Consider the following 12,877-nt stretch of genomic DNA (forward strand, 5'->3'; position numbering starts at 1 on the left):
AGCTATCTAAGGATGGTACTATAGAACGCCACCTCAAGGTAGGCCTAGTGGCGCCATCTCTTGGTCAGGCCGGAAACTTATCAATCCACCCTCGTATTTTCTGCAGGCGCGTAAATAGTATATAGATAGAAGTAAAATAATTCTGATAATTATTTTATATACGAAAGAATATAATCATTTAATCATAAAATTTAGGCGCGACCAGATCCAATTATAATAAACAAACGTAACGAACGATATTAACAAAAACGATATAATCAGCCCCAATGCACCCGAGTAACACAACAAAATCGAATAAACGCATTTAACAAAGTAAATCAAAATGAGCTTAACCAACACACATCAAAGAAAGTGAAACACTCAATCCAACTCAAACGAACGTGACTAAGATACCAAATCTAACCCAAATGAATGTAAGGAACATAACGAATCAAAACAAACTAGCCTGTACTAACCATTTCAAATAAACTGGCGTTTGTTATTTTAACTCTAATTTGGAAGCGCAGTTATTTTTGCAGGGTCCCTTTTCTTTCTAGAAAATAACAAGTTTTCATAACATACATTTTTGTTGTCACGTGCGTATTTATTGAAACATTACGATGGCTTAAGATGAAAGAAACAGACTGTATAGGAAAAAATCTGCCCACTGAGCGAGTAGATGCTTTTTTCGAAAGTGATCGTGTCTACTGCCTGCTACAGATATACAGACACAATCATTTTTAAACATTATTTTTTCCTACCCAGGGCCTCTTGAAACCAAGAGATTTGATGAAAACCGATCTAGTCAAATTTTACTTTAACCAAATACCTTCTAATCAAGATGAGGAGATTAAAATATAAGCTTTTAATCATAATCATGAAACTTAACTGAAACATCCATTTTTTTGCGTAAATACCACAATGTATGTTTTCTACCCTACGTGTTCAACCGTGTTTTACGCAGCTGGTATTAAATATTTTTGAAAAAAATGATCTAATGTAGCTTAAGATGTTAAAAAAAAATTGGACTTAGTCTTAGAGCCATTAGTTTAATTTAAGTTACATGAAAAATAGTCCATATTATCAAATTTAGTACGGTTAGTGCGAGCAATAATTCTGATAATTAGTCAAATCGCTGTTAAATTTTACGTGGGCAGAACCGGCAAAGACTGGTCTTACGCTTTAAATTAAGGCCTGAGGCGCTAACATCTTTTTACTAAATACTTTCAAAACTAGTAAATTCTCTGGTGGAAAAATTCGAATGGCTTGAAAATGGAATTGATTATGAATGTATAGAATCAATAAATGTCAAATAATTATTACTGTACGCGAATTATGTAAATATTATAAGTTTATTGCGACTTAGGAAATCTTTATGTGAGTATTTTGTCCGAATTTAACTACATTAAATCGTTTATCAAAGATATTGCTCCTTTCACTGTCCAAAGTAGATTTTAAGGTTAGGAACTTGAGATCTTTGGCTATTTTTAGAATCGTTAATGGGTCATGGCGACAGCCAGAAGCTTTAAAAAAGGACCTTTGGACTTACGAACAGGAAACTGTCACTCAAAGGGATTTACGTTTAAAGGTGATGAAAGTTGGACTTTGGAACAATCATCCTTGAACTGTCACTCACTTTAATTCCCAAAATCAGTAATAGGAGCAAAGTGACCTCATTTATGATTGGTTATTCGATGCCAAAAGTGAGTGACATCAGCATCTTGATTGGTTAAAAGCTAAAAGTAGAGATAAATCCCCGATTGTACGTAACACCAGCTCCAATTTAATGGATCAAATCTTTCTGTTTATTGCATGTATCTAGAAACAGATGCTTCACCTTTTTGAACCGGTCGACTGCAACAATCTATTTAAGCCTTGTAAGTAAAAAAAGAGGAACAATATTCGATAATCGTGAATTCCTCCATAAAAAAGAGATACAGTCTAAGTCCGATAACTTTCCAACGTCGGGGATGTAGGGTAGGAAAATTCAAGGAATTGCGGACCTGTCGGATGCGGCCTCTAGTAAAACGATTTCAGGTGCGCGCATGCGCAAATCATGGGGGCAAATCATAAGCAAAATAGCACACGTATTGGGAGAACCACAATTGGTGTACGTGCTGTACGTGTGATGAAGTTTTAAGGGGAGTGTGCTCGTATCGGAAGGAACTTATCAGACTTGAACTGTAGTTTATTCGTTCATTTAAAAACGATCAAATATCTCTGCCTACTGAACTCAACTCTCCATTTCTATCCTATTGAATCCAGTATATTGAAAAATCCAAGTTCACGACAATTTCAAAAAAAGGTTAGTCTTAGGGTACCTTTTCACAGTCCTACGTGAAAATAATAAAATCTTTGTCTTTATAATGTAAAAAAAAGAAGGGATAGATTGAATGCTAACGTTTTTAAGAAAGTGACGGAATGCTCATTCACAGTGATGCCAAGGTGAGTTCCTTGTGCTACTGCGCCTAACCAATGCCCCAAACGCAACCGCAGTAGCTCAGGGCACCAACATTGGCATATCTGCTCATTGGTGGCCGAAACGTCGCACTAAAAGGAATTCGTAATGACAAATTAATAATAGGTGGCAGCACTAAACCGAGTACTAGACACTCTGCCAGCCCGCTAGATGAGATATAAAAGACCCATTTAAGATGTTTTTTCTTCCCCTGACAAAAAACCCAAACATAACCTAAAACTGTTCGCACTTCGAAACTTCCTAAAATTAAGACTTACCACTGACTTTATTTTCTAAAATTATAAATGTCAGGTTGGATGGGAAATCCAAGAACATGACTGTTCAATTAAATAATAAACAAGTACAAAAATTGTTACGATATAATTATTTATTTGGACAGCTGTTAAAAATAGAAAATAATATCTAAATACTCTTACAGCAAAAAATGATATTTTTCCAATTTATAAGAGTAAAGTAAGTTCCATCCCCTGCAATAAGTATTATTCCTTACCCCTTAGCGAGCAGAAATCTTTCTAACTGACTTCAAAGCCTAAAATACTGTCGGACCTATACGCTGAAAAAGTAGTTGGATGGGACAACTAACAAAGTAGTTGGTCCAACTATTTTAGTTTGTAATATATTTCGCTGCTGTTAAGTTGGTTGAGGCTGCTACTTTTATTCGCCAGATTGCTAGTAGTTGTCCTTGCTACTTTATTTGTTCTCACTACAACTTTCGATGGTAGGTACTACTTTCAGGTAATTTTGTTTACTACTTTAAATAGTAAGAGCTACTACTTTAGTTATTAGGTCTTACTATTAAATTAGTTATTTCACAATTTAATTAGTTGATCTTACTACTTAACGTAGTAATCCTTAATATTATGTAATCTTATATTTTCTTACTATTCATATAATTAAATTCATCCCGCTGGCAAGCTGAATTGTCACGATGATGTATTCATACAAATTAGGGTACCTTTTCACGAAGGCCTGTTTTGAATTATTCGTTGAATTTATTTGACACATCGAATTCGCATTTATAGGTTATCAGTCAATCAAATTTGCCATCAAACAACATAGAAACTAGAAATAAATCCTATGAGAAATAATAATTCCATGATTATTTCAAAACAGGCCTCCGTGAAAAGGTGCCCTAAGCGTAGGCCGTAGGCGATGCCCTAAGGATATATACGATGCTCTTCAATATTTTCCACGTGTTTATAAATTATACTTAAAGGTACAGATTAAAATGGCGATCATCGAAAACACGACGAAACATTTCTATGCAAATGTTGGCGGCGCTGCTCAGAATTCAGTTCTGCTACTATCGCCCAGGGTCGAAACTTGTAACCTCTACTACTTTTATTTCTTGAAAAATAAATTGCTAGTAAATGTAAATAATTTATATGTTCCGACTAGAATTACTATCCTCACTAATATAACATTTATAGGAGGACTATAGGCCACTTGCTAACGTATAAAACTGGTTAGTTACTGTTACCATCGAAGTAGTTGTCGTAACTTATTCCAACTCTACTAATAAGGAGTTTCTTGTCGCAATTAACCATTTTTTCAGTGTAGTCCATCGACCAACGATATCGTGAAATTTTCTTCATCGGCTGCCCCCATCACTAGTGGTACTGATTATTCTGGATGTTTGCGCACGTGATGCGCAGAGTTTGAAATGAAACCCTATTATCTATTGTTGCGTACATGTCTACTGCGCAACTTCCCTTCCCTTCCGAGCGACCACGATAACGTAAACACTCCCCCCGAAAAGTTGGTGATATCGAGGTGCGCCTATCGCTCATCACCATTTCACCATTTGAAATTAGATATTACCTGCAACATTTTTTGCTCTCCGTTTTTTCTGTGCTTCTGTCAGATCTGGTGCTTTGGACTCGGTCTTTTTTTTCGCGTTTATGTACATTCTTTTGAAAATTAATATTTAGAATAACTTTTCACATATACCATATACCAATGCGTAATTCTAAAACCTTTTATACTCAAATTTTTAATCTTTTAATTTTTTCCGTTTTTACGAACCTATCTGTCCGTTTGTTCGTTTGTGAATAGATGTATGGATCTTTAGGTTTTTAGTTTGTTAGCACGATAACTTGCGTAAGAATTTACAGATTTTATTAGCCTTTGATGAACTCTTTAGTTTTTAAAAATGAAGGTCAAGTGCGTTAGTCAGCATAACAAATAATCAAAAAATAAATTTGTATATTAAACAATTTCAGAATATTTCAAAGATTTTTTAAATATATAAATTCATTTTCAAATGCAATGCCACACTTCTGAAGGTTACTGAACTTCTCAGCATAAAACAAAATCCCTCCCCCACTCTCCTTTATTAATCAAAGTTTGTAGGTTCTATTGTTGTAACTCGAGACTTTTTCAGGAAACTAGACAAAGATGAAGCTACAGGGCTACAAAACTGCGTAAGAAGTTCATACCAGAAAGAATATACAAATTTGTTTTTATTAATTTTCAGATGATACGAGTAGACTTCCTTTTAATCTTAAAAATACGGTCAAAAATGTACAACAAAATTTGGAGCGCATCGAAAACTGAGGGTTAGATTTATTATTTAGCCATTTTGGATAAAAATTCAAAGAGTGAGCGCATTTTAAAATATCTAAAGACCAATTTTTTAAAGATTCTAAACTTCTCTGTACGATTATTCGTAGTACTTGAGAAAATGAACAATCTCTCTTCTAATCGCTTTTTTTTTAAAACAAAATGATAAATGAATGACAATGGTGCAACCAAAAAAGATCTACTAATTGGTTATCATTCACTTTTTGATAGGACTCTTAGTTCTTGTTTTCTTCGTAAAAAAGGCAATTTAAAAAGAAAAAGAAAATTTGTAGACAGACGATACGTGCTAAAAAAAGAAAGAGGTAAAATTTGTTTGCCCAATAAATTGAGCTTTCAGAAAAGATCTACATAGTAATAATAACACAAGCTACAATATCATTTTAGATAATTCACTTTTTTGTCTACATAATATCGACAAGTTTTTTTTCAGCTACTTTACGTTAGGATGTGTATTTAGTGTTTAAATCCTAAAAAATGACTTGTTTTTTAAATATAAAAACAACAAGGGAATGAAAATACGAACGTTTCAAAACCAATACATATTATGATGTGTAATAATATAAATTTATTAAAATGATAGACTTTTAATGTTTGTTGAGAATAAAATTAGTGCAAAATAAGGAGAAAGTATTCAATTGAATTTAAAAAATGATATTTGTACGTTATTTTGCAATATCTGGATAAACAGTACCAGCCCGAGGTGCAGAAATAAATATCATAAAGATTTGCTATAATAGTGTTGAACATAGTGTAGAAAAGTTCACATCTTATACAAAATGAAGTGCGAAGCACAAGATACGTTATAAGATTGTGTTAGTTAAAGCCAAAGGAGCTTCAACAAAAGAGAATTTACAACCACCAAATTAGAGTTGTCGATCTGTTGACCGTCATTTTTTAAAGGCCTGCGCAAAAATATGGTGGGAACACAAATACCGAGCGCGTTAACGCGAGGTAAATACATTATCGACCTCGAAACACGAGACAAATACAGTGACGTAACTAAAGCCGTGTAGGCTCCACCACAAAAATGTTTAGGAGGTCCCTCTTATAAAATTAAAAAGCAAACAGCGTATAAGTGTAGCTGAAATACATTTAAGAAAATAAAATATCTCACATAGTTATTCTTTTAATATATTACAATCTATATTTTATTTTAAATAATTTATATCATAAATTATACATAGTTCTGACTTAAAAATAACAATTCTCGATATCCAATGATTTTGCATCATCAAGTTCGATTATCAGTAAAGATCGATTGAAGAATCGACTTTGTTGCATTCTATTCCGTTAATAGGATTTTATAATTTTTAATTTGCTGAACGTACCTTCGCAAGTTGCTATACTGTAACATACAGAGATAAATGAAGTGTTAAGGGACTGCTTCTGAAAAACCACTTTTCATAAAGCTGTCTTTAATCAGTGAAGTGCAAAAAACAATTTTTATTGTTGAAGTCTCACTGAACCCGTTACTATTTAAAAGTGGGATAAAGTTGATTACTTGCAAGGGGAATTCTTTTGTGAAATCCTCAACATATCAAATCTGTAATTTCTCTGTAGAATATGTATTCACAATGTCTAATTAGACCTTAGACACCTTAAGTTGTGATTAAAGACGTTGATTTTTAAAAGTTTTTAACCAATATCAAAATACTTCTTACGCTTTGGCTTCCGTTTTTTTACAAGCACTGGTTCAATACCCCATTTTTGAGATATTTGTGTAGCTTCTTCCTCACACTTTTCATACTCATGTCTGTACTTTCACGAATGTTTCTTTGCTGAATTTGAGATTCGAAATGCACGACTTAAATCTATATTTTCTGCTAGAAGTCATTTTGCGAAACAGTCACTTTGTTTAGTATATTGGAAACCATTGTGAACATTATTATAAATTCAAACTTCACCACATTCTTTTTTTAAATTGAAGCTGCTTGTAGCTGCATTAATCTATAAGGTTACGTTTTTCTATTAGCCAACAAGATTGCGGAATATTTCGGATATGTAAAAAAAGAATTACACAATTCTAAACAAAATTTGTTTATTTGAGAAGAGATTAAACAATTTAAGGAAAAAATTAACCAGTTTAAAAGATTGCTAATATGTTTTAAACTTACTTAAATTAGCCCTAAAATTGTCTTTAAATCTTCGAGTTTTGTTTCTGGTCAGTTTCTAAATCTTATGTGATGTTTTAAAAAAATCGTTTGAAGTATTCTCTTAAAATTGAAAAAGGTTAAAATATGTTAAATTACACTGAAATCTATTGAAAACTATTGGGTTCAAAATTCTGAATTAAACTTAATATTGCATAATTTCTAGTAGTATATTTTCTTAAAACGTCGTGTCAATGGTCAAACAATTTTTAATCATAAGAAACCTATGCTCAATTTACAAGAAATGTAAAAGGAGAGAAAATTAATTGTATAAACATTTCCATAAAGCTTTTAGAAGAATTTACTACATCTGATATTAATTAAATATTTAGTTTAATTCATAGAATGCGGTTTTAAAATATTTATGGAAAAAGAATGGTTTAAATAATAAAAAAATGGTTAATATACTTTTTTGAATGTCTATAATTCAAATAAATAATTATCTAAAAATGCAGATATACGAAAATTATCAAGAAAATACTCTAATCTTTAAGGTAGCTTAGGGATCGTCATCAATTACTTAACGCTTTTTTAGACAGACAGGGCATTAAGGGTTTGTTACGGTAACGTTATGAAGAGAGAAGGAGGGCTTTTTGATTTGTCACATCACGCTGCAAGACCTCTGTCAATTTTTCACGATTGTATTATAATCATATATTGGGTATGTCTGAGTTATTCGGCTTGGAGCACCCAGGCAGTTACCCGGTAGAATAACAAAGACTATCTCGCTTGATGGTTTACTTTAAAAGGCTTGGGTCACCCAACTCTCATATAAACAAAACTGCAGATAAAATTCTCTAAACAACTCCATAGAGTCTGGTTTGGACTGGTGACCGTTCTTGCTCTCAGCTCTGTTTTACTCTTGATCGAGTTATACGTCTTATGTTGTTTTTAACTTTTTAATGTCGCAAAAAAACTATTGCGATTATTCCGTGACCTTCTATACGGAATTTTAACGTAGAATCAGAATTTCAATAATTGAAAAGTTGATTTTGCTTTTTTTTCACGTTTTTTAAAAGGAACCGAATGGGACCCAATGGGGTCTTTACGGGTACTTTTTAGAGGCTCCATTCGGTTCATTCGGTCCGCCAGGGATTTAAAGCGTACTACATACATCTGCCCAAAAGTTCAACAGAACTTAATTTTTTAGTTTAATGGAAAATTAAAGTGAAAGATTACTTCGTAAGAAAGAAAAACAACAAACAGCTGAAAAGTTTTTACATAAAAGTATAGGCGCTTATGGAATTGGTACCCACGATTATAATCTCATTTAAAACTCATCCTGTACCATCATACGATTTTCTATGTATTTAAAACAAAACTGTAATACTGTATTTATTGTTTCAGAATTAGGTTTACAGTCCATGAGTGTATCTGATAGCGGCCCTAATTCTGGTTTTCTTTGCTGTAGAACTTCTTCTTCGTCTCCCAGCAGACATAGTTCAGACACGAATTATTTTCTAGACACACCTCATTATTTCGCCGGGTATCGAATACCTGCCGAACTACCTTTTCGTGACAGGCCGAAGATCTTGAACTTATTCGATTTATTCCCCGCAACAATCCATATCGGATATTCGAACTCCGAAAATACGTTTTTCCTACCGATAAACAAATTCGATTGAGAACAAGAAGTGATGTTCTGTATCACATGCCAGCCGGAGAACAAATTGTCTTATCAACTTCCAATAGCGACGTTTGTGCAATCTTACAGAAAACATCAAGCAGAAACACGTTTTTCCCGTGCAATATTCACATCTGTTTTTGGGCCGTCAGCACGGGCTAAACTAAACATGAATAGCGACGCGGTTGAGAAATTGACTGCAGAAGAAATCTCAAAATGTCCAGAAAACTCCTCGCAAATAATCAAAATGGATTACAGAGTATTACATGTGTACACTTTTACCTTTACCATATTCGTTTTTCACTTTTCACGAAAGTTTCAAAAAATCTGTTAAATCACGTTAAATATCAACATATCACTGGATACTGTGCTATTTAAAATAAGCTTGATTTCAAATTCGCTTATGTGAAGTTCACTTACTAACTTTTTAGTTGATGAAAACATTTAGTTCACAATGCCTAATTCTGAAATTTTTTAGAGAAAAAATTTTCCGTTTTTAAACATTCACTTTTAATTTTAAAAAAATTTTAATGCAGTTAAGTCATGTATTTCTTGTTTCAGAATTAAGTTCACAGACCGAGGGTTTGTCTGGTGGTAAACCTAATCCTGGTTCTCATCACTGTGGAGCTTCTTCCTCTTCTTCTGACAGACATTGTCATGGCACGACTTATTCTCTTGATGCACGTCATTATTCTGCCAGGTTTCCACCATCTGCCAATCCACCTCTTCGAGTCAGGTCGAGGTCACCTACTCTCATGCAAACTTTTCCAAGCGTATTTGGATATAGATTGGGAGAGCTTGAGTTTATTCGACTTATTCCCTACAACTATCCAAATCCGATATATGAACTCCGAAGATACATTTTTCCAAAAGATAAATCAATTGGAAACACGATTCTTCGTGCAATATATTCACATGTTTATGGGCTGTCAGCACGGGTGAAAATAAACATGAATAGCGGCGTGGTTGGGGAATTGACCGCATAAGAAATAGCGGAATGTCGAACAATCTCCGGGAAAGAAATCACCAATAGTTACAGAGTACTACGCGCATAAACCATAATTTTCTCACAGAATTAATAAATGTTTAAAAACGCGCATGTCAGTCAAGGCTGGTGTTTGAACAAAGTCTTCATGCCAACCCGTGTTTATACATTAAACTTTTAATATTAAATTTTATAAATGATTTTTTATATTTATAATTACATTTGTTTACATTTAAAAATTATTCAACACAAACATATAAAATTACTTTAAATATCACAAATTTCGTATGACTGGATATTGTTTCCTTTAAAATACGTTTCATTTCAACATTTTTGAAAGCACAATTATAATTTGCGAGCAGACGATCTATTACACAGACCAACAATTCTCAGAACCAGAGACCAGACCTACTATACCCGAAGGTTTTTGCTGCGCTGAATCCGAATCTGACCTCAGAAAAATTCCATCACCCTCAGTTTTCGAGATATTCTAACCTAAAAGGGTCAAAAACCCGTTATTTTGATGTGTTCGAGGCCCCGTAACATCGCGAAAAATTTTTTTTTTTTAAACTGACAATTGCATCGTAAAGAACTACTCTTTACCTTCAAAATGCGATGCCTAACTTTTTGATAAGATTTTTCATAGCCGAGATATGACGGATTCAAATATGAAAAATTTCACCCCCAAGCCCGGTAACTTTCGAGCCCATAACCTGAGACTCCCATAACCCGATTTCCTCTACCCCCAAACCCGGTTACGTGCGTATCATTGAGCTTAAGCCCCTACAATCTAATTTCCTTAACCCCCGATCCTTGTTACTTACTCCGCCCTAACACTTCAAAATGGCGGATCCAAAATGGCAGCCATATTGAATTTTCAAAATCTGACTTCATATTCTTAATGAGCAGCAAAAACCTTCGGGTATACTAGGTCTGGTCTCTGGTTCCGGACCTTTGTCAAATTTTGTCGGCCTGTGTTATTTGTCTATTTGTTAATGTAGTTAGTTAATAACAATTAACTCAATAATTGAAACATTTGTTTAAATTATGTACTTTTGTTTATCAAAGTCAAGCGATATTTTTAGGGAAATATTTTCCTTACTTTCATACTATATTTAGACATGCCAATGCAAGAACAAGGCGTAGATTCATTCTAGGGCTGCAAATTTGGCCGTTGGCGCCTAAAAATTCAAATTTTTTGTGTTTACAAAGAAATCGCTTTTTTTTAGATTTTTTACAAGTCGCGAAAACTAGGTTTTTTAAAATTCTCTTTCTAATTCAATTTTTATCTTCAACTCGTGGTTAAATCCACATAGTTTTCGGAATTTCTTTACAAAAGTTGAAAGAAAATATCCTTGATAGTATTGTTTTCATGTCAGTTAAAGATAAAATTCTCATTTTTCATGGACAGGAGTTGTTCAAAAAAGTATAAAGAAGATTTCGGTGACATAAGTTTCGAAGAACTATGTAACTAAATTAGTTTCAATGAAACTGACTGTTCTCTAAGCCCGTGACTAAGAGGAAGGGATTATGCGTGTTTGACCCCACTTCCCCGAAATTCTTGAGTAATGTACATACATTCTTGAGTAATGAGTAATGTACATACATAATTTACACTTCGGACGTTCCGAATTTAATTGATTCACTTACACATTTTTAAGTTTTAATTGAATTCTCTACAGTTAGATCTATAAATAACAGTTAAACAATTGTACAGACCCACAAAAAGAACAAAGTATCCTGAGTAGATCACGATATAGGTGTATTTTTATGTAGTTTTCGTCGCTGATTCCGAATCCGAAGTATTTTGGGGGGTTTTCTACTTACTTTTCGAGAAAAATGAAAAAAAATGGCTTTTCATGTTTTTTAAAATGGTTTTTGAAAACCAAAAAGCAAAAAAAAATAAAAATAATCTGAGTAAAAATTTGATCACTACAGATTGAAATATATAAAAAACCATCAGAAGAATGGTTAAAGCATGTGCCTAATTTTCTGCACAAAAAATTAGTAGTGTCTGCTATCTGGTACCGCGATCCTCAATTTTTATTTGATTTTAGCCTTGAGCTCAAGAAAGGATATAATTTGACAGTTCATTACCGGTAGCCTTACGTAACACACATTGTATCAAGATGTGAGTGGTATTCATAGGTGAATCAATAAACTCGGTACCATTACTGTCAAAAACCTGCTGCTGCGAAGTATTGGCCACGATGACAACTGCTTTCAAAATAGGATGTGTAAAATGATTCGTTTGGCTCATCCCTTCGTAGTAACGAAGCCAGCTTGAGGATGATGGTATACTGTGTCAGACGACGAGTTGAATTTGTCCTCGTCAAATTCGGAAAGCTCTCATACTTAGGCCTGGGGAGGTGTGAGTGTTATCACCCCTAGGACGGCGGACTCACCTGCGATCGGGACAGGATTCCTAGCGTGCGGGGTCATGCATTTTTTATGAATAACTTTCAACCTTCAATAAACTGTGCTTGTACATCCAGCAATCGATACACTCACAAATGCACAGGAAATCCGGATCACTTTGGTTGTATTTGTTCAGAATACATTGGGAAAAGAGGAAGAAAAATAACAAACCGAATTGATGATTTATACTGGACATGCTTTGAAATTGAAATTTTAAAACAACATAAAAATTGGGGTCCTCATGTAATCTGTAGCACGTGCAACAACATGATCAGTCGTTTCGAAACCAATAAGGATAAGAGCAAACTAAAGTTTACAACGCCGACGATATGGGAAGAACCATGCTATGAAAACGATTGATTTTTTTGTTTAACCACAGTAGACGGTGTGAACCAAATTTAAAAAAATCAAGTAGATTATCCTACAGTTACAAGCGTTCAGCTTCCAAAAAAGACGACTGTAGAAGGCCTAGAAGATAGCGGGTCACGAGTGAGCTCCACTACCGGATTTAATGCACTGCAAGTCGATTTAAATTTCTAAAAAAGTTGGGAACCCTTGTTAGAATAGAAAAAATGAAACATGTGAAAGCATATCAGATAAGACTGCTTCAAGCGACTCCGATTAGACTGAAGACGAGTACTATTCCGATAACGGAGAGG

This window comes from Belonocnema kinseyi, chromosome 2 (assembly GCF_010883055.1).
Source record: "Belonocnema kinseyi isolate 2016_QV_RU_SX_M_011 chromosome 2, B_treatae_v1, whole genome shotgun sequence".
Lineage (NCBI taxonomy): Eukaryota > Metazoa > Arthropoda > Insecta > Hymenoptera > Cynipidae > Belonocnema > Belonocnema kinseyi.